The sequence below is a fragment of the Crotalus tigris genome, unplaced genomic scaffold (assembly GCF_016545835.1).
Source record: "Crotalus tigris isolate CLP2741 ecotype Arizona unplaced genomic scaffold, ASM1654583v1 scf7180000018350.1424685, whole genome shotgun sequence".
NCBI classification, from domain to species: Eukaryota; Metazoa; Chordata; class Lepidosauria; order Squamata; family Viperidae; genus Crotalus; species Crotalus tigris.
Genome location: NW_024096959.1, coordinates 4,729 through 27,239, shown reverse-complemented (window position 1 = coordinate 27,239; position 22,511 = coordinate 4,729). Strand labels below are relative to the sequence as shown.

At 39.4% G+C, this 22,511-nt stretch overlaps 1 long non-coding RNA gene across 1 annotated transcript in view; it reads right to left on the bottom strand.

Moving 5' to 3' along the window:
- LOC120311321 overlaps positions 1-20,987 on the bottom strand; it is a 41,106-nt gene extending 20,119 nt beyond the window's left edge. The window contains exons 1-3 of the long non-coding RNA XR_005557585.1: positions 20,924-20,987; positions 15,467-15,621; positions 12,764-12,914 (exon numbers count right to left, since the gene is read on the bottom strand). This is a non-coding gene — a long non-coding RNA (uncharacterized LOC120311321). The remainder of the gene's footprint in view (positions 1-12,763; positions 12,915-15,466; positions 15,622-20,923) is intronic.
- Positions 20,988-22,511: the final 1,524 nt, after the last annotated feature.

The window sequence follows — 22,511 nt, the reverse complement described above, 5'->3', positions numbered from 1 at the left end:
TGAGCAAGGTACCCCCTATACTGATTAAGAAGAGATGGCAAAACTACACAGAAGAACTATACAAGAATGAGCTTAACATCCCAGATAACCACAATGAGATGGTCACTGACCTCGAACCAGACATCCTAGAATGTGAAGTGAAATGGGCCTTAGAAAATCTGAGCAACAACAAAGCTAGTGGAGGTGACAGTATTTCAGCTGAGCTATTCAAAATCTTAAAAGACGATGCAGTAAAAGTGCTACACTCAATTTGCCAGCAAATTTGGAAAACTCAACAGTGGCCACAGGATTGGAAAAGGTCAGTTTACATTCCAATTCCAAAGAAAGGCAATGCCAAAGAATGTTCAAACTATCGCACCATTGCACTCATTTCACATGCTAGTAAAGTTAGGCTTAAAATCCTACAAGCTAGACTCCAGCAGTATGTGGATCGAGAACTACCAGAAGTACAGGCAGGATTTCGAAGAGGCAGAGGAACTAGAGATCAAATTGCCAACATACGCTGGATCATGGAGAAAGCTAGGGAGTTCCAGAAAAACATTTACTTCTGCTTCATTGACTATGCTAAAGCCTTTGATTGTGTGGATCACAACAAATTGTGGCAAGTTCTTAAAGAGATGGAAGTACCAGACCATCTCATTTGTCTCTTGAGAAACCTATATGCGGGTCAAGAAGCAACAGTGAGAACCGAACACGGAACCACTGATTGGTTCAAAATTGGAAAAGGAGTCCGGCAAGGCTGTATACTGTCGCCCTGCCTATTTAACTTATCTGCAGAGCACATCATGAGAAAGGCAGGGCTAGATGAATCAAAAGTTGGAATTAAGATTGCCGGGAGAAATATCAACAACCTAAGATATGCAGATGATACCACTCTAAGGGCAGAAAGTGAAGAGGAACTAAAGAGCCTCTTGATGCGGGTGACGAAGGAGAGTGCAAAAGTAGGCTTGAAACTCAACATTAAGAAAACCAAAATCATGGCATCCGGCCCTCTCAATTCCTGGCAAATAGATGGGGAAGAAATGGAGGTAGTGACAGATTTTATTTTTCTGGGCTCCAAGATCACCTCAGATGGGGAATGCAGCCAAGAAATTAAAAGACGCTTGCTCCTGGGGAGGAAAGCTATGGCAAATCTAGACAGCATACTAAAAAGCAGAGACATCACCCTGCCAACAAAAGTGCGTATAGTCAGGCCATGGTTTTCCCAGTTGCAATGTATGGCTGTGAAAGTTGGACCATAAGAAAGGCTGAGCGCCAAAGAATTGAGGCCTTTGAACTATGGTGCTGGAGAAGACTCCTGCGAGTCCCTTGGATTGCAAGGCGTTCAAACCAGTCAGTCCTAGAAGAGATCAACCCCGACTGCTCTTTAGAAGGCCAGATCCTGAAGTTGAAACTCAAATACTTTGGCCACCTAATGAGAAGGAAGGATTCACTGGAGAAGAGCCTAATGTTGGGAAAGATTGAGGGCAATAGAAGAAGTGGACGACAGAGAATGAGATGGATGGATGGAGTCACTGAAGCAGTAGGTGTGAATTTAAATGGACTCCAGAAGATGGTAGAGGACAGGAAGACCTGGAGGAACAATGTCCATGGGGTCGCGACGGGTCGGACACGACTTCGCAATTAACAACAACACTCCCTATACTATACCTATACATTTGGTTTTTCTTGCCTAAATGTAGAACCTTACTTTTTTCACCATTGTATTTCATTTTGTTAGATAGCACCCAGTGTTCAAGTCTGTCCAGATCCTCCTGTATCTTAAGCCTGTCTTCTGGAGTGTTGGCTATTCCTGCCAGCTTGGTGTTGTCTGCAAATTTGATGAGTTCCCCATCTATCCCCTCGTCCAAATCGTTGATAAAGATGTTGAAGAGCACTGGGCCTAGAACACAGCCCTGGGGCACCCCACTACACACTTCCCTCCATGTAGATGCAGTTCCATTGAGGACCACATGCTGAGTACGGCCGGTCAGTCAGCTATGAATCCATCTGCTGGTGATGCTGTCTAACCCACATTTTTCTATCTTATCAAGTAGTAGATTGTGATCTAGTTTATCAAATGCCTTACTGAAGTCCAAGTAAATTATATCCACAGCATTCCTCTGGTCCACTAATTTTGTCACTTGATCAAAGAATGCAATAAGATTTGTCTGGCATGATCTGTTTTTGACAAACCCATGTTGGCTTTTAGTAATGACTTTGTTTGCCTCTAGGTCAGGGGTGTCAAACTCAATTTCATTGAGGGCCACATCAGCATTGTGGTTGCCCTTGGGGGTGTGTGGCAGGGTGTGCGTGGCCTACTGGGTTGGCGTGGATGGAGTGGATGTGGCCTACTGGGTGGGCGTGACCAGCTATACATCGTTCACGTCAAGAGTGCCTGTGGGGGCCTGGGCAGGAGTGGGACAGATCTGAGGGTCTCTGGCAGAAGGGAGTGGGACCAGAGCAAGTGCCAAGGCATGGTCCACTGGAGGAGCCCACTGTTCCTCTCAGGCCATGCGGGAGGACTGGATGGTGGCACAGGCTGCCCGGAGCTGAGTGGCGCAAATCTGAAAACAAGCGCGAGGCCGCCCAGCCCTCAGCCTGCCTGGTTTCGGTAGGCAGTAGGGTGCTTTCCTCACAGTGCCGAGAGGTTGAGCCAGGAGGTGTGAAGCTCACCAGCTTTGCACCTTGCTCCCTGCTGAAACTGGGCAGGCTGGGGGCTAGGCAGCATTGCACTTTTCATCAGATTTGCACTATCCAGCTCAGGTCTTGGCACTGTGAGGAAAGCACCCCGCTGCCTGCCAAAACCGGGCAGGCTGGGAGCTGGGTGGCCTCATGCTTCTTTTTGGATTTGTGCTGCCCGGCTCAGCCTCTCAGCGCTGTGAGGAGAGCGCCCCACTGCCTGCCAAAACTGAGCAGGCTGGGAGCTGGGCGGCATCGCACTTTTTTGGGATTTGCGCCACCTGGCTCAGCCTCTTGGTGCTGTGAGGAGTGCCCCGCTGCCTGCAAAAACCCCTTCCCCGGAGCCCATCAAGCCAGATATGTGAAGTAGGTGAGGGCCGTTTGCTGGCCACTTCCAAGCGATGGTGCATTGCTTCATTCCTCACAAAGGGTGACACCTCCCAAGCATGACCCAGGGGAAGGGGACAATGCGGCAGGGGTTGGTTCCTTGCTGTTTCCAGTCGGCCTTATGAAGCTAAGACTGAATACGTTTCAGCATAGATGGCCACCATAAAATTGTACATTGGCTCCTGGCTGGCCTGGGCCAGGGCCTGGACCAGAGCTAAGGCAGTGGGGGCTGTTCCCTCACTGTTTCCAGGATGGCTTTGCAGGCCACATGAAACCACTTCGCGGGCCGCATCCGGCCCCCGGGCCTTGTATTTGACATGTCTGCTCTAGGTGTTTGTTGATTTGTTGTTTGATTATCTTTTCAGAATCTTCCCAGGTATTGAGGTCATATTCAAGAGAGTATGATGAAGAACCAAAGGTGCTTGAGGAGGAAGCCTGATGGGCTATAAAACAAGTGGCAAATAGGAAAGCTCCAGGGATATATGAAATCCTCTTGGGGCTCTTAAAGGAGGCTGGCATGAAAACAATAAAGATCACAAGACTCCCATGAAAACAAATACAGAACATACAGATCAAAGACCTGAAAAAGTCTATGTATATCTCAAACTTAAATAATTTAGATTAAAAAAAAATAATTTGAAAGAATGTTCTAATTACACGTCACTTACCCTAATAGTGCCAGCAAGATCCTGATGAGATTAGAGAAGTAGCTGAACAAGCAATTTTCAAAAACAACAGGGGACATGAGATCATAGAGGTAATATTAGTAGCATGGTGGAAACAGCAAAAGAATATCAAAAAGAGCTCTACTTCTGTTTTACAGACTACTCCAACGCTCTTGAAAGTGTTGATCCTTCAAGGCCTGGAAGTCTTCCAAAGCAATAGGGATTTATATTTATTTAAAACATTTATGTAGTTGCCCATCTTATAGCAAATGCTGGGTAGCTCCCAATCAAAAATTAAAACATAAAAACCATGATAAAACTATAGAAACCAACCACATTATAAACAAAAAACTGGTTCCAAGTCAGGCTAAGAGGATAGAGGCCTGCTGAACTCCAGGGAGAAGAATGATCCATAGGGCAAGAACTGCCACAGAAAAGGCATCCTAGCTCCCATAAGATGGCAATATTTAAGGGAAGGCAATAGGAGTGAGCCTACCATATTTGATATATCTGTATAACACAGTGGTTCTCAACCTGTGGGTCGGGACCCCATTTGGGGTCGAACGACCATTTCATGGGGGTCGGCAAACCACGCTGTCCACCATTTTGTTCCCTTTTCCCTAGCTGTCCTACTCCCTCTTATTGGTGGCCACACCCACTTGGGGGTCACCACAACATGGGGAACTGTATTATGGGGTCACGGCATTAGAAAGGTTGAGAACCACTGGTATAACAGATAGATGTCCTTAGGGAAAGGCGGTCTGGTCTGCAGATAACTTGGCACTTTGCTACCCTCCCCCATTTCACTTTGGAGGGATAGTTTAAGGTGCCTCCAGGTTGAAAGGATTAACTGGTGATATCACTGTTGCCTGGAGGACATTGGGGGGGGGGTCCTTTCATGTCCCTGTCAAAGAGTGGAGCAAATGACAGGAGCTCACCCTGCCACACCTGGGTCTTGAATGTGGGCTAGCTAATCTCCAACCCAGCATCCTAACCATCACACTCCTAGGTCCTGTGCCATATAGGTCTTTAAAGGTGATGACCAGCACCTTGAACTGAACCCAGAAAGAAACAGAAGCCAGAGCAGCTTGCGCAACAGAGGTGGATATGCCCTAGCTCCTGATCTCTTTTAATGAATTTTTTTTTGCAATAATCAATAAGACATAGTGAGAATAAGATTCATCCTTATACTGATAGTCCTTGACTTACAATCATTTTGGGTCAAGTTACAACAGCACTGAAAAAAAGTGACTTATGACTTTTTCACACTTATGACTGTTGCAGCATCCTTGTGGTCACATGATCAAAATTCAGACACATTTCAATATGCACGTATTGGTTGCAGTGTCCCAGGGTTATGTGATCACCTCTTGTGACCTTCTGACAAACAAAATCAACAAGGAAGCCAAATTCACTTAACAGCCATGTTACTAACTTCACAACTATAGAGATTCATTTAACAGCTATGGCAAGAAAGGTCATAAAATGGGGCAAAATTCACTTAACAACAGTCTTGCTTAGCAATGGAAAATTTTAGCTTGCTTGCCGTTGTTAAGTCAAGGACTATCTGCAGTTTTAATTCATTATTTCTAGTCTTGCCCTCAGGGTCAATACAGAACATATTCACTCCCTCTTCTATTAAAAATCCTTCAGATATTTGAAGACTATTGTCTGACTTTCCTTGAGTAATTTCTTCTATGGCTAAGCTTATTGCATTCCTTATTTCCAGATTACCCACTGTAATTGTAGCCCTTCTCTGAAGTTGTTTTATTTTGCTATTGTCCCTTCTGAACTAAGGTGCCTAGAAATGGAGATAACATTCCAAGTAAGAATCTGGGCTCCTGTTGAAACACTCCAAGATAATCCCTGTTTTAGCAGCTGCACCATAATATTGACTCATGTTTAACTTGTGGTCTACAAGAACACCCAGATCCTTTTTTACATGCACTAATGCCAACGGCAGGTTTCCACCGTGCTATTCTTGCGCATCTTGTTTTTCCTCCCTGATATAAAACTTTACATTCATTAAATTCCATCCTATTTATTTCTCCTATTACTCAGTCATGTTTTGAATCTTCTCTTTCTCCTCTAAAATATTAGCTATGCCTCTCAGCTTTAAAAAAGAAACAAGCAAGGCTTCTTTCCTGAAATATTTGCAATTGTCAAAACAGGATTCTGCCTGGAAAATATTAAACAAAGTGAACTTTTCAACAGCACTTTGCCCTACAAAATATACAGAACATTGTATAGGACTAGGAAATGCATACAAACTAATTTTGATGTGCATACTTCTGTTCTTTTGTAAATTATAACAGTTTTTTTAAATATAAAATGTATTTGCTATAAAAATAACAGAAGACACAGGCCATTCCTCATAAATGCTTTCATGAGGATTATTTGCTGTTAATTTTCTAATAGGATTTCCTTAATTGTCCCATAATATCCTGTGGGCTTATATTGCTCTACTCTTCAGTGTCATAATCTTCAGTGCATATTAGCATTATTAAGATCTTTTTCTGTTTGGTGCAATATTGGCACAAGGCATCATATGATAAGAATGTGGATTACTTGCAGATCTGCATGAAATTAAGATGTCTGGAAAAAAACAATGAACCACTTCCAAGGAATACCTAGCTCCCAGGCTTCATTTACTTTGCCATTTTTTATTTTTAAGACTTTCAGGAATTTTGGAGTTCCAATCTGAATGCCGAAATTTAATTGCTAAATAACACTGACAATGTGATGAAGATGAAGATGAAGAAGAAGAAGAGGAGGAGGAGGAGGAGGAGGATTTTTAATATCAGAAACTTGGGATTCCAATCAAACAACAGTATTAATTTATTCAGCTAAGATAATGGATATCTGTGTGGAGAATAACAAAATGTGTGACATGTCATTGTGCAAACACTGCAAGTTACATGTTTCTATTAGACGTTGGGTAAAGTCCACAGAAAGATGCTACCATACATAATGTCATTTTGTGATCACAGCCATTTCCAATGGAAGTTGCTGTTAAAATACATACAACCTTCTTTCTCCCTTCATAAAAGAAATAGCTTGTAGAGATTCATACGATATTAATGATGTAAAATGGATATGATCAACTTGGTTTTTCAAGTCAGTTCTAATAATGCTGAAAAATAAATACCCCGATCAAATATTCTATACTAGCTCTCTTCCAACCAGCTGTTCTCAAAATGTGAACAACTACAACTTCCAAAAGCCCTGCTGGATATGAATTCTGGAAGGCTTCACACTGAGGAAAGCTGTGTGCTGTATCTGACAGAAGGAGGATATATTTAAGGCTATCATACAACCCATCAGACTGCTTAAACTGGCTGTCGTATCCTGGGTAGCTTTTTGGGGACCAGGCAGTGCAGCAGCTCTTGGTCTAATTGCAAAATGGTTTTCTTAGTCAAGAACCTGAAAATTGTATATCCTCGGATAGCGCATGAAGTTTTCATGCATGTATGCTAGGTCATTGCAACAGATATTGCCAATTTTTGGCAACTATTCTTCCAAAATTCCTAAAAGATTTTAACCATTTGATTTTAATTGTTGTTTTTTCACTTATTTATTTTTTAAGGTATATAGATAGATAGATTTTTATGATTGTAAGCTGCCCAGAGTTACCTTGTGGCAAGATGGGCGGCCAATAAATTTTATGAATGAATGAATGAATGAATGAATATGATAGACGGTCCAGGGTTGTTCTTAGAGAACAAAAAAGAAGTATCATTTAGAAATTGAAGAAAGGAGACACAGAAAAGTCAATAGCCTGGATCATACACTATATTAAGACAGAAATCCTTCAATCATAGTTTACTGAGAAAAAAACCTAATTGGCGGTTTATATAACTTAACAAGTCAACACCAAACAAGCAACGTTATGACTTAGCATGATGCATGAAATCTACCACAAAGTACCTCTTAGTTAAAAAATATTTTAATGTGATCTGGTATTAGAAACAAGATCTTATTGTAATATTTTGTTCTCACTAAAACCAAATCAGAATTGGGCTACCATACCTGAACTATAAAAAAGCAGAATATATCAGATCACTGAAGTGAGTTGAGAGTTTTCTGCATTTTATTTATTTATAGGCATCCATCTTATATGAAATTCTGGGCGGTTCACAACCAAAAGATAAAAGAGCTAATTACAATACAAAAATATTATTAAAAAAAACTTGGCACCATAATTAGCTTTCACATGCAGCCCACAAGTTCATGTGATCAACCTCATCCTATCTTCATTCAGTTCATTTTAGCAATCCATCTTAACACTGCATGGTAAAACCACCTGAAACTCCATTTGCACCTTCACTATAGACAAGAATACTGAACATAGCAAAAGATATCACAAACAATACACATCCCAGTAGGGCAGAAAACAATTTGCCTGTTATCACAGCAACTTGCAAAACTGCAACTAAAGTTGTACATAATTCCCAGTGGAGCTGTGATATTTCAAAACACAGTATATTTTGTGAAATCAGTTGATTTTTACAGGTAGTTCTCAACTTACAGTACAACCACAATTGAGCCCAAATTTTCTCTTGCTAAGCAAGACATTTGTGAAGTGAGTTTGGCCCCATTTTACAGCCTTTCTTGTCACAGTTGTTAAGTGAATCACTGTAATTGTTATGTTAGTAACACGGTTGTTAAGTAAATCTGGTGTTCTCCATCGACTTTGCTTGTCAAAAGGTCGCAAAAGGTGAACACATGAATCTGGGAGGCTGCAACCGTTACAAATATGAACCAGTTGCCAAGTGGCCAAATTTTGATCATGTGACCGTGGGGATTCTGCAACAGTCATTAAATGTGAAAAATGGTCATCAGTCACTTTTTTCAAAACTGCTGAAACTTCAGATGGTCACTAAACGAATGGTTGTAAGTCAAGAACTACTTTTAGTTTCTTTTCAACAATACAATAGAATTCCACTTGTTTTATGAATAAGCCAATGTCTATCAACGCAGACATAAGACACTTTTTTCTCGATTTCTGCAAGTATACAGAAACTGTAAAAGAAAAATAAAAGCTCTTTGCATTTGCCTATTTTATTTGGAAATCAGTATGAGGTATACATTCATTGCCATTGCAGAGAAGTAATTTGATCTGTCTTGCTTTTCTCCCTTTATATAGCAGCTATTGTGTGCATGCGTCAGAGGTGCATCTGTATGTGTATGATTAAACTGGGAACCACCCCAATGTAGAACAATCTCTGACTTTTCTCCTTACAATAAATTTCCTCGAGTTACTGTTTGCCATGCAGGGGAAAGCTTATATCCCTAGAAAGTTTCAGGATAGATAGCAGCTTTGAGAGGAAATACTCTAATTACATAAATAGCATGTGAGAATCAATATTTTTTTCCCTATGCCACGATCTCAAATTTGGCCTTGTTTAAAATCTTTTAGAGAATTAGCTAATCTGTCCCCAAGAAAGTTAGCTCACAGCTAAATTTCTGTTCTTTCCTTTCTGCTTCGCTCACCCTTTCCCCCAGACAAATCCAAATAATTCTAAAACAAATCCCCTTGTAGAGGAAAATACAGCTTTCCCAAACAAATTCTCCAAATTTGTTCAGATTGCAATTCCCAGACTTCCTAGATGGATGGCTGAATTGCTGGCTGAGAACTTGGGGAGATATAGTTTTATTGCATGGGACTAAACGTGGCATTGTAACGTTTATAAAGCAAACTCTCCCATTAGACACTTGCCTGAGATGTCCCAGCAGGATGAAATTTGCATTGTGACATACATTTTTTTTTAATAGAATGGATGTGAAGCTGGAAAAAACTAGACTAACTTATATTTGTTACCAATATAAATAGCCTTCCATCTTAAGAAGTTCAAATTCAAGGAGAGATGGAGAAAGTCAGGTGACTTTTTTCTTTAGCACTTATTAATAATAACAAATACAGTGCTAACTGAAATGAAAAGCTGTTAGCATCTAACTTTTCTAAAGTTATCAGATTTGGGGGTCAGGGTTAGCTCCATTCCCCGAACATATTACATTTATTGTGAATGTGTGCCATGTAGAGTTATTAAATATTCTATTCAATACAAAGGTACTCATACTCAAAATAAATAGTTCTGTAACTAGCACAAGCCTCATTCACTTGAACTTAAGCCAGTGTTTCTCAACCTTGACAATTTTAAGGCATGTGGACTCCAACTCCCAGAATTCTGGGAGTTGAAGTCCACATGCCTTAAAATTGTCAAGGTTGAGAAACACTGACTTAAGCTAACTTTTTTTTCTCAAAAAGTCTAAAGTCTAGTTGCTTCTGTTAACAAAGTCCTAAGGCAGGTTGGTTCTATAGTACTGTTCTATTACCCAAAGTATAAAATCTTCCCTGTGTCATTAATTCTTTTTATTATTTTACAGATTTTAATGTTCAGAGTTTTAAATAATTTTGTCATCTTTGCAGAAATCTGTGATATTGAGTGGATTAGAAATATTCCTACTACATACTATATAAATAACTATGCTGTCAGAGAACGTGCTATGGAAACAAACTTTATGTTGTTTGACATATACACAGTCTTCTTGCACCAATTCCGTACCTGTTCTTGGCTTTCTGTCACAAACTGGATTTGTATAGCCCTGACTGATCTAACACATTAATCAGGCACAAAGCCAACTTCCTGGAACAGTTTTCAGCATATACAGAAACAATGTGGAAACTATTTGCAAAGTGAAAAAAATACCTGAAAAATATTTGATCTAGTAAGAATGACAGACAAAATGTAAAGGGGATGAAAGAGTAGTCAAGAAAAATTATATAGATAAAAAGATTGATCTGTAAGTATCTCACCATTTTTTATTACAGCAAAACAGTGATTACTAGAAATTATTAGAAATCAGTATACATCTGCCTGAAACAAATCTTGTTTTTTGAACAAATAAATTTTTAGTAGATAAGTAAGTTACTGTACTTTCAAAAAAATACAGTGGTACCTCAGAACGTATTATTAATTGGTTCTGGGAGGCGCGACGAGTACTAAAAATGAGTGACAATGACTTACCACATGACCCTTTGTTTTAGCCAGGAAAGACTTCCTGTCTGTTCCTTTTTCTATGTCAATCACTTTCCAGCATGGCCGACTTCCTGTCCGCTCTCTGTGGCTATCCTCCTCTTACTTTTGTAGCGACCTTCTCAGTATGGCCAACTTCCTGTCCATTCTCCACAACCCTCCCCCTTTTCCTATTGTAGTGCATCGAGTACCATGCAAACAACAAATACCAGGACAACATGTGCAGAGTACCAATTTTATGAAATTTGAAGCAGTTGAGTACTGAGGTACCAATGCATTTGATAGTTAAGCTAATCAATTGTTGGCAGAACGTGTGACCACAATTTATAGCATGCATTCCAAAGCAAATTGTGTAAGTTGGTATATGTGTATATATTTATACACATACCTCCCGCCTACCAGCCATTTGGAAACCCGCCCTTGACAAACGAGTCCCTAACACAAAGAATACCAGACCCACACTCACGAAAACCACACAAGATGTCACCACCATACATCCACGCAAAAAGCAAACCCAAACCCACACCGATGATGAGGCATGACCACAAACCAGAAGCCAGACCACAGCTGCATCATTAGTCACTTTAAACCTCTCCAATCCATACATGAAGCAAAATGACACCCACCATGAAGATGAGGCACGACCACGAACGCGAAGCCAAACAACGGCAATGCAGCTCACCATCTTAAATCCCCCTGCAACTCAGACTAACCCGAGCACAACAAAGCCTCCACCCAAACAGAACACTCCCCCATCTAATCAGAGCACAGCCAACCCCCCATCCAATCAGAGCACAGCCAAACCCCTAACCAATCAGAACACACCTCCACCCAATCAGAACACAGCCAAGCTCCCATCCAATCAGTTCATATCCCCACTAGCAGTTAAAAGCAAGAAACAGCTAGGATCACACATTGTTCCTAGAAGCACGAAGCCGAAAACACCAGCCTGAAGATGACGAATAGGACTTCGTTGAAACATCGCGAAGACACTTCCAATTTGACGTGGGAGAAAACCCGAATAACCAAAGACCTACATATATTTATATCCATCAATATAAACAGAGTCATACACCAGGTTTTCAGGAAAACCTACAATGGAACACCTTTACACTCACTTGAATCTTTTGCCATTCTGAACTGCGGATAAAATAAAAAGGCAGACAATATATAGGAGGATGAAGTGATTCTAGCATACCTAAACACTCAATCAAATTATATTATTTCTTCCCTAAGATTTCCTTTCCTGGTCAAATTGGAGGCCAGAACAATTGTTCCTGCTGAGTTCTAATGTCTATTTATTTATTTATTTAAAACACATGGGGGGAGGGGAACAAAAAGAAAACAGGAGTTTTACAAGATGCATAAATCTGAATAAAAATCTCAAAATAACATTAGATTACTATCGCATATCAAAGAATTTTGGATCAGTTCCTCATCTGTAATTCATTAAGTTCAATGTTCAGCCAACATTCATTTCAGACAATCGCATTAAAAGCAGAGAATGGGATAATTTTCAATATATGAACTTCCCGTAAATTTCATATTCAGATTTATTTATCTCTCTTCTATACTAAAAATTTCTACTCCATCAAGTGTTTAAAGGCCCAAAGAAAGAGATGAATCTTAGCAGATTTCTCTTTCAAATACAACTCTTCACCTACATGCCAGAAAGAATAATCAGACAGCAGAAGTATCTTCAAAGGAGTCTTTCCTACAGATCTTAATTGGACTATTTTATAATTACAATTCTATCCTCTAGAATTCACGTCCTAAACTACTTTAAACTAGTTTCAAGATTAATATTAACTCCTTAAATTGACCTTTAATAACTAGGAACCAGTACAGATATTGTGGTATAATCCTGGACCTTTTCAACAATACCCCTAGTAATACAGTGCAGCAATCACGATGAAATGCAAACAAAACCTGGATAACCAATGCCAAATGAAACCTGCTGAAGAAAGGAAATAGATGATACATCAGTTATCATTGTACATAGTTGCTTCTCACCATAATCACCACTCTTGAATCCACTGATTCATAAGGAACACTACCAGAATTTGAGTGTGTTCTTCCAAAATAAACTGGACATCAATCTCTTCTAATTTCAGAAACTCCTCCTTCATAATATATTCAGGAAACATTCAAGGGTACTGCTTCTCTGGAAATAGATAATGAAGCATAATAGAACTGTCATCAGTAATGTTCTATGCCAGGAGTCCCCAACCCCGGGGCCGCAACCCACTACCAGGCCGTGAGCCATTTGGAACCCGTCTGTGGAAATAACACATGAGCACATGCGCATGCATATCACTGCTAGCGTGGAACCATCTTCTCTCCCCCCTGCCAGTCCGCAAAACCAGAAGGGTTGGGGAACTCTGTTCTATGCTGATGACACCCCATTCCAAAACTCAGGTTGATTTCCCTCAGTGAGTTCATGTAGATGAGGAGAGGTTAGAGAACAAGATGGAACCCTGTCAGACACCACAGATATTAAAGGCTAGTCCCATTACGCCCAACTGAAAGTACTGTAAAACTGTGACTCAAGCCCGCTCAAACTCAGCAATCAAGCTTTGAACCTGACTTGATCCTATTGCCTAATCGAAGAACAACTCTTTAAGATGAGGTATTACATGGATTTAAAACATTGATTTAAAGAGTTCTAACCTCTTATTCACTTAAAAAAAGTCTTTTAAATATACATCTTCAGAGTAGCTTTTAATTAATTAAAAGTCTATTTTTATTCATGAGAATAGAGACAGGGATTCTAAGCCAAATAAATAAATCTTAATATTTTTGTTTTTAATTTCTTTATTGCAGTCAATAGTTGTACCAAAATACAATAATAAATAGAAGTAGAACCCTCCAATCTATTATAGTTTGAAGGAGGAAGAAAAGAGAGACAAAGAGAATACAGAACTCTTAGGCTGTCCATGACTGATCCATAAACCAGGAAAACTACTAAACCAGGCCTGTATCTTTTTTTCTCCATATCTTTATCAGAAAGAAGAAATATTTTAGCATCTAAAAAACTTAACAAAACCAGCCTCTCTCTCTTTTCTAGACCATTTCTCTAAACAAAGGACTTAGCCAGACATTGTCAGCCTCACAGCTATATGAATCCATCTGTCTTGGCTGATCCTCTAGGACAGCCTTAAATTAAACAGTTATTGTTGAAATCACCAGGAAAGTGTCTTCCCAAGACATCTAAGATACTGATTGCTCATTTTAAATTTCCCTCCTAGAAACTGTTCCCACCCCCTTAGGAAATTGGTTTGGTGAACCTGCTTTGTCTTGACTAAGACTTAGCCAATGCGTCCCCTGTAACTATCCTCTATAGATTAATGATCCTGAAAAAAGATTGATAACTGTGTTTAGTTATAGCCAGGGCTTTTTTCCTCATAGAACACCCAGAACGGAGTTCCGACACTTTTTTGGATGGAACCTTGTAGGGTAGGCAAGGCGGATTGTATGACATGTGTGAGTTCCAGCACCTTTTGTTTTTACAAAAAAAGCACTGGTTACAGCTATTCCTAAAAGGTAGTATGGCAAAATTATTTTTATTTATTTATTTTATTTAGATTTTTTTTTAAAAAAATATTGCTCCATAAAGGCTGGATTTAAATTCCTCCATCATATAGTCTTACTAGTTTACATAAATAGAAAGATGAGGTAAAAATGCAAATATTACTGAGTATCTAATTCCAACTGGTTTTGTGTTTTGTTTTGTTTTTGCCTTGCACCACTAAAAACAAACCTATCACATACTAAAGAATGTATATTTTCCTCCTTCTCCTTCAACATGATCAAGTTATCTTGAAGCTTTTCTTTTGCAGGGGTTTGGATCAGGATGGGATTTTTTTACAATAATAATTCTGCCTCTCAGTTACATTTCTAAAGCCCTCTAATCAGACAGGACAACATTATCAAACACTAAAAAAGATCTTTCACTCACTGCAAAAACCAGGTACATAGAATTTAAGTTGTCTAAATTCTCTAAATCAGATGTATTGCTTATAAGAACATCCAACCTCTTTAACTAAGAAGACAGGATATACTTTAAATACCATCTTCTTAAAAGATAGAGTTCTATGAAAAGTGTGATACTCCAGCATGAATGCCCAAGAGTACCGAGTATACAAACAAACAAGCGAACACACTTACATGCATTTTATCCTCTTTTACCTTAAAAGACATTCATGTGTCAATTGGGCCCTCAGACACATGCTGCTCACACCTGAGTGGCCACCTGTTTACTCTGTATTCAGCTGTACAGCAGCTGGCCACGTACACATAGACAAAGAACCTTTATTCATGTTGTCTCCAGGATATCAGTTAGCAGCAAAGAAATATTTTAATCTTAGTAAAGAGATACGAATCAGCACTTTCAGATGATCCTGATCAAACTAAGTAACCACATAACTAGATTGAGCAGCAGGCAATCTGGCTGCTTGAAGTTACTGAGTTAAAGACAGTTTTTAGATGGAAATTGCAACCAGTTTAACATTAAGATTTGGGAAAGGATTTTCCTAAGGCTCCTGGCAAGATAAGGACAATTTAAACCTTTGTAAATTACATGAAGGTCTATTAAAAACCTATTTTCTCCCTGCATCTAGATTAAAGAAACTCATTTCTGCTTTCTACTAATATGTCAGTTATCATATCAAGTTTGACCCGAAGTTGAACAACCTTCCTAAACAGTTCTATACTTACCATTACTGCTATCAAGGAGTTGGCTCAGTGATGTAACCTGAATGTAAAGTACAGGCGATTCTCATTTAGTGATTCAACTCAGTTGTTAAGTGATCTTTAGGTGAAACCATGATTGTGCTTACAATTTTACTTCAGCTTTCCTTTGCTTTCGAAACCTGTGAAGGTTGTAAAGGCAAGGATTGGTCATTAAGTTATTTTTTCATCACATCATAACTGAAAATGGTCACTAAATGAGGCAGTCAATAAGCAAAGACTAGCTGTATAGTAATAAATATTGACTTTTTCTTCTGTTCACTGCTGATAATTCTTGTAATAGGCTTCTGGTCTCCATTCACATCCTTGGAATGAGCATTTTTTTAAAAAAATCTTTGCAGTTTCTGACACCTTTTACTTCTTCTTTTGAAACAGGTATTTCCTTATTCTATGACTATGATTAGAATCTTCCTATCCTTGCTTTTCACTCATACATTCTACAGCAGCTTCAAATGTTACCTGCAAACAAGGGGTGGAGGAAGAGAAGGCAAGGAATGTTACTGTCAAATGTTTGAGCTTAACTTCAGCTTCCAGAAAAATAATCTACTAAGAGCCTAAGACACTTTGATTTTTTTTTTCTCATGCAACATCCCTTCTTTTTAGAAATCACGCTTGAATTTTTAAAGTAATTTGAGAAAAGTCACTGGGATTTATATTTGGAGAAAAGTGTTCAAAATCCTTGCATAAGCCTTAGCTTTTCAGTCTTGGTTCATACAGTCTCAGTACTAAATTCACTTGCTTCCCTATTTATTTAAATGTGTGTATGCCACCTAGTACTTAAATTTTAATATATCGCTTCATAAAAAGATGCATCTGAATTTATTTGAAAACCACAGAAAACAGATCTTGTTAAGATCGCTCCTTTTTTTAATCTTCTATTCTCTAACAGAACCCACTCCACATAGTATATAAGAGTTAATAACAGCAACTTCCTAGTTTATGTTAAATTATTTTTTTCTGATTGTTCTCAGTATCTCTTTCACCTTTCTTTCATGAGAAAACAGATTGTATTCTTGTACCAGGCTGCCTGTTTCTTATTCGCTCCTAGTTATTGCGGCTCTTGGTGTACCATAACTTGCCTCTATGGAAATTTAGTTGTGGCAGAAGTCTATTTCCCGGTTAAATCCCACAGGCTCATGTTGTGATTCCACAGTTATCCTCAGCAGCTCAAGCCTCAATTTTGCTGCAAAGATCGAAGTCTTTGGTAATAAAGTTATGCTCCAAGCATTTTAACTGTGGATTTTTGGTTATCCTTCAGTTCTCCTGCGTGCTTTCCAAAATTCATGAGACAGCATCTACAGTATTGATGTCTTTACAACTATTATCATTATTCCCTTTTATAATAGAGTTTTAATTTGTTTAACATTTTATGTATTATTTCCTACCTTCAATTGTCCCTACAATAGTATGTGTGTGGGGGAGGTTTTGTGTGTGTGTGTGTACATTTATTATCATTGTCATCAGCATCATTGTCATCTCAAATCAATCAACTTAGATGAAGCTCCGTTTATAGTCTACCATGTTTGTCACATGTGTATTGATAGGTAGATGTTTTTTTGACTTCCTAGTCTGACAAACTGACTGGCACAAAGTCAGCTACATCTCAGTTATCCATGTTCAAGGAAGGATTAGAACCAGTGGTGGGATTCAGCCGATTTGCACCACTTTGCCAGAACTGGTAGCTAATTTTTGTTGCCCAGGCCCAGAATGGACTTCCGGAAGCAGCATCCACACAAAGAACCGGTTGTTCACATATTTGAATCCCATCACTGAGTAGAACCTACATTTCTCTATTCCTAATTCAGCACCTTAATCATTACATTATTACACAGAGAGAGGAAACATTAATCAGACCATATTACAGACAATACATAAAATCCTAATTCAGGTTATTTTTGCTGCTCTTCAAAAAGCAACATGGGATGAAATTCCATATCACCTTCTTCCCTCACACCTCCTTTCAGTTTTGAATGGAAGTAATTTTGCTTTGGAGAGCAGTGGCAACATCATCAGCTTCCCCCATATAAATGTAACACTATTTTTCCTCCTGAGCAGTATGAACATGCCCAAAATACATAAAACTAAAGCCAGAAAAGTTGGGCCTTGAGAAAAATTCCAGCATCCAAATTACAACAGGATCTTGAGTACAATCATTCAAATGACACAAAATGGTGACCAAGCTTTCAGGTTCATCAGAATCATATATTAAGTTCACATGATTACAGCGTAATCATATATTAAGATCACGTGATTACAGTAACTGACAAAACATTTCATTACCTCAACTTCATTTTTTTTATAGAGCATGTTCATAATTACCATAGCTGAAAATACAAAGGGAAGTTTTGCAAAACTCATCTAGGGATCAAATACTGTATCATGCATAGCAATGGACCTTACAGAGTGACCCTATTCAATTTTTCATCACTTACTTACACAGTTTGATCTAGTTCAGTGATGGTGAACCTATGGCATGTGTGCCAGAGGTGGCATTCGGGGCCCTCTCTGTGGGCACGCGCGCCATTGCCCCAGGCCTGCCTCCCCCTGCGGCCCCTCGTCTCCAGTAGCCCCCCTGGAGGAGAGTCACCCCCCAGGCGCGGCCTGCATGGAGTAGCGCAGCCAAGGACATAGCCGGGCAGCAGGAAGAAGATTCCGCCCTCACGTTCCATAGCATGCAGATGACACTGCGGGTGTGGGCGGAGGGCATGGCTGCCATGACGCTGCAGGGCTGCCTGGGTGATCTGCTACGGCGGGCCATTGAGGCAGTGCATGGCCCTGTGGTCGGGCGGAGCAAGGGGCGGGCAGGGACGGAGCAGGCAAGGTGGGAGGCAGAGGGCGGGTTTTGGGCACTCGGTCTCTAAAAGGTTCACCATCACTGATCTAGTTCAAAAATGTGTGTTCATCACTTGTTGATTGATCTGTGAACCAGGCTCCCAAAATCTATTACAATGTGAAATACTGAGTTGATAAAAAGGCTGGCTAATTGAGCAGCATGTGGAAAACATGCTGTCTGACATGCATTTAAATAACCCCTAGAATTTATTCTATAGTAGATTTTCATTTGAGATGAGTTTTTTAGACAAATAGTACACTATAATTGCCTGATATAACATATCAACAGTTTCTCGTGTTTCCCATTATTTCTTACCCACAGTAATTTATTACCAGAAATGCTGAAACCACACTTCTTCAGCTTTTTTCTCCAAAAAAAAAAGGTGGGGGTGGGATAGGTATTACTATTGAAAACTTTTTCCAGTGCTCTTTCCCCTTAAACACTGACTCAGTTTCCCTTTCACTGTATCTGAAATATGATTCATATTCCATTTGGAATAACTTTGTATTTGATCTTCTTCATTCCTTGTATCTAAACAAGAACAAGCGTATATATTTATAAAAATGTGTAGACTGTATTTCTCCTGAGACAGGAATGATACTTAACACTTTTCTTTAAAAAAAAAAGTTAAACATTTGTTGTGGACTTTTCAGTGAAGATTTGTAGATGTAATCATACTGATCAAAGTTACTTTATAACATACTGTAGAAGCAGTTAAATGGCTAGGAAAAACCTGGGAATGTGGAAAGAGAACTTAAATAACTGGATGGAAAGAGCAATTCAATATACTTCCCACATACCTGGTTATGGATTTTTACAGCCTTAAAATAAATTAATCAGAAGCCCATGGATTTTAAGGACAGGAAAATATTTCCCATAATGTTTCAGAGCAGAAGTTAACAAGCCTGCTGGGATCTTTTTAGCCCCTGCAGAGCTACAGCATCAGGATTATTAAATGGCTGTCATATCTGAGGTATGGCAGAACATAACTCAATAAACAAGAGAAAACATATGATACAGAAGGGGGAGCATCAGATTACCCTGCACAATTTCAGGACAGGTGTTTGTATGAACTAGAAACACAATAGCAATGTGGAGAAAATATAAAATAAAAATCAAGAAAATGCAATTGCATAAACATGCATACATTATGTTCAAAGCAGTACACAGATCATTATTATTTTTTTTATTAAAAAAGGGTAACACACATGTTTACAAATACTAGAAACCGGAATGCTAAAGGGACAAATGAGGATCTAAAATCAGGATACTTCAGAAAGTCCTATAGGCTGCTCTGGTAGCGAGAGAGAATATAATGGGCTGGAAATATGGCCAACATTGGCCCTATTACTAAGTGCATTTGGTGCTTGGCCGTATGCTTGCAAGCTCCTCCGTGACATCAAAGGTATTGATGATGCCCCTTATGCATCATTGTCCCTCTGAATATCATTGGTTTAACTGCTCTAAAGTCACACAATGGAGACATGGTTTCTTAAGCAGGTTAAGTACTGTAAGACCAACACCACAGAAAATTAAGAAGACGATCTTCTGTCAAATTTAGCATCAGTTAAAATGCAATTTATTTCTTCCAATGGTTTCCTTACTTCCCTCTGTCACCTGACATATGTTGAATAATCTTAGGGCCTTTTATTGAAAATAGAGAACATAGACTCTTTGTCAAGCTTTTTAAAACTGTCCACTAAATGAACAACCTGGATTTTAATAAAAGCTGAAAATTATTTCCACATTTATATTGGAATTTCCTTCTCATTACAGATTTTTAAATAACAACACTCTGAAGAACCTCTATGGATGACATTCTCTGAACAAGCAATCTTAGATTATTTTAAAAAGACAGGGAAAGTTTTATTTAAAATCAGAAGGGTTGAAATACCTAAAAAATCCTAGTTATATTTACAGGAGTAGGACTTATGGATTGATTCTATAGAGCAGACTTCCCCTACCTGATGTTCTCCAAATCAGTTCAGGTTGATTTGAGATAATAATGCTATTTGATATATAAAATTGTCAAAACATATAGCATTTTAAAATGTATGTGTATGTTCACAATCACATGAAATACTTCAACTGAAGAATAAGTAGGTCTTCTAAACAGCAACCAATTTTAATAGGATACTAGACAGCCTGTGACCCATTGGATTATTGTTTCAGACATATACATTTATCTTAAACTGAAAAAACAGACTGACCATAGTCAGGCAAAAAATCATTTAGTGGGAGCAATTTCCAACTTCCTGTTGGCTTCCCTGTTGAATTTTCTTGTGGAAGCTAGCAGCATTGGAAACCCTTCCTTCTTTCCTCCCTCCCTTCCTTGCCTACCTGCTTGCAAATAATTAAAATTTCCCAACAACTGGACTTCTGTATAGCTTCCTTAGCACAGAGCTCTATTGCACTGCCAAAACATATGCTTTAAGCCAATGAAGGACAGCAGTTGTCTTACAGACGACAACTGTATTGCAATATTTTTACTGTGTCTACTTTTATAAATGTAATTAGTTCTGGAAATAATAATAAGGAAACATAGTAGTTGGAGTATCCAGAATTCCAAAGACAAAACTATGGTACCTTACATTTATGAAGCTGCTCTGAAGTCACATGATTTTAAATGAGTACTTTAGCTACTCTGAGATGTTTAAGTGAATGTGGGCATCAGAAACATCCATGAGGGCAACAAGTATGACAAGTGCCATGACATCACAATACAAACTTTGCAACTTATATACTAGCATTTGACATATAAGATGCAACTGTGAAAGATCAGAGGCTCATTATGTCATTATCTGTGTAGGTGTTGACACTTTTCTATCATTGTCACTAGCTTTAAATGACTACTGCATTTGATTCAAATCTTTCTGTAAAAACAAAGCCCAAGGAGATGTGGTGGATCTAGTCACAAGGATTTACCATATACACGATATATACAATATATAGTTAAGTGGGAATCAAATCAAGAAAATAATGTCTCGAAAGGATTCTATCCACTAAGTTTTCTCCTATTACAATAGGCATCCTAAAGCTGATTTTGCTTTGTTGGCAAATATTTAACCAGCTTCTTAGAGTTCAGTATTGCAACATCAAGTTCAGGGTTTAGTATTGCAGAGAAACTTGGAAAAAAATCTCCATCTGGAATCCTGGATAACCGCTTCCAGTCTATATAGGCCAACCTTGCTTAACCTAGTCACAACTAGCCAAGCTTAGAATTCTTGATGTTGTGTTGAAAAAATGGTGCAGAAAATATTGATTTAAATCAGCTAATATTCTAATGCAGACATGTCAAACACAAGGCCCGGGGGCCGGATGCGGCCCATGAACTGGTTTCATATGGCCTGCGAAGCCATCCTGGAAATAGTGAGGGAATGGCCCCCACTGCCTTGGCCCTGGCCCAAGCAGGCCGGGAGCCAATGTACAATTTTGTGGTGGCCATCTATGCTGAAACGCATTCAGTCTTAGCTCCACAAGGCTGTCTAGAAGAACCAGCCCCTGCCGCGTTGGCCCCGCCCCCTGGGTGCATGCTGGGGAAGTGTCACCCTTTGTGAGGAATGAAGAAATGGAATTGGTGCTTGCCCCGGTCCCACCCCCTTCTGCCAGAGACCCTCAGATCTGACCCACTCCTGCCCAGGCCCCGACAGGCAACCTTGACGCGAACGATGTAGTTGGCCATGCCCACCCAGTAGGCCACATCCACTCCATCCACGCCCACCCAGTAGGCTGCACCCACCGTGACCCGCCCCCCCTGAGGGCAACCACAATGCTGATGCGGCCCTCAATGAAATTGAGTTTAATACCCCTGTTCCCAATGCATAGTATTCATTTTCCCTAGTTATAACATGTTTCCCACAAAGCAAATAATTTCTGAGAATTACCTAGCTAGGAAGATTGTGCAGGAAAATAGTTAGAATTATGAGACACTGTAATCACAGGTTTTATACATGAAATCTAGTTGCATCCTTTACCTCAGGGGTTACCAACCAGGGGTGCTCACTAGCTTTAAATGACTACTGCATTTGATTGTACCCTGGGGGGCACAAGATGATATTCCAGGGGTGCAAAAACTTGGGTTTTCAAAATTATAGTGTATATGCATAATTCGTTGCCGTTATTTTCAATTTTTGAAAGGGGTGCGAGAATATATAAGGAGCATTCTAGGGGTGCAGGGTA